Source organism: Rhyacophila brunnea, unplaced genomic scaffold, assembly GCF_057557595.1.
Source record: "Rhyacophila brunnea isolate RB1 unplaced genomic scaffold, BYU_Rbru_1.0 scaffold_55, whole genome shotgun sequence".
Classification (NCBI taxonomy): domain Eukaryota; kingdom Metazoa; phylum Arthropoda; class Insecta; order Trichoptera; family Rhyacophilidae; genus Rhyacophila; species Rhyacophila brunnea.
Genome location: NW_028233224.1, coordinates 927,633 through 928,551, shown reverse-complemented (window position 1 = coordinate 928,551; position 919 = coordinate 927,633). Strand labels below are relative to the sequence as shown.

Sequence of the window (919 nt, the reverse complement as noted above, 5' to 3'; positions counted from 1 at the left end):
GAAATAAAATTATAAATACAACAACTAATTCATATAAAAATTAAAACTTGATTTCCTTGCCATAATTTTATAAATACAGCCAGATAATGGTAGAAAAATAAGAGTTTTATTTGAGTCTTATAATATTTTTTTAGGCTGAAAAGATTTTATGGTAAAATTTATATTTTAAAGAATGACTATATTTTAAAGAACAACAATCATAAAAAGAATTCAGACAAGAATATTTAATTATTTCATGCAGCCTCAACGAATTCCTCGAATTTGGTATCACATCTGCAACAATATTCGAATTTTGCATTAGTACTCAAAAAGGTTCCAATACCACAATTAGAACAGCTCTTAGGTTTAATTCTTACTGTTCCATCATTCAATAAATCGAAATGTTTAAGAGCAACAAGTTTCTTTCGTATTTTTTTAGTCTTGACTTTTTTTGGAGTAGTGTAAGTTTTCTTCTTCTTCTTTTTACCTCCACGAAGTCTGAGAACTAAATGAAGAGTACTCTCTTTTTGAATATTATAATCGTTCAAGGTACGTCCATCTTCAAGCTGCTTTCCTGCAAAAATCAGTCGCTGCTGGTCTGGCGGAATTCCTTCTTTATCTTGTATCTTTGCTTTTACTGTCTCGATAGTGTCATCTTGTTCTACTTCTAAAGTGATGGTCTTACCCGTTAATGTCTTGACAAAGATTTGCATTTTTATGGGTACGAAAATCTCAAAAATAAATTATGGAAATGAATGATTTTTGGGGCATGATTTATTTTACATAAATTTGAAATTTCTCTTTTAAAAGGGATGTCTAATAAAATGGATCGTATCACTAAAATTTTTGTTCTATAAGTTTAAAATGTTGATAATTGAAATTCATCGTATAGGAGAAAGTATATAATTAATTAGAATTGTCTAGGATATTGTGAAAGATA

The 919-nt window shown here is 28.3% G+C and overlaps 1 pseudogene; it reads right to left on the bottom strand.

Annotated features, from left to right (window-relative positions):
- Positions 1–233: 233 nt before the first annotated feature.
- Positions 234–692, bottom strand: LOC147065802 (uncharacterized; annotated as a pseudogene).
- Positions 693–919: the final 227 nt, after the last annotated feature.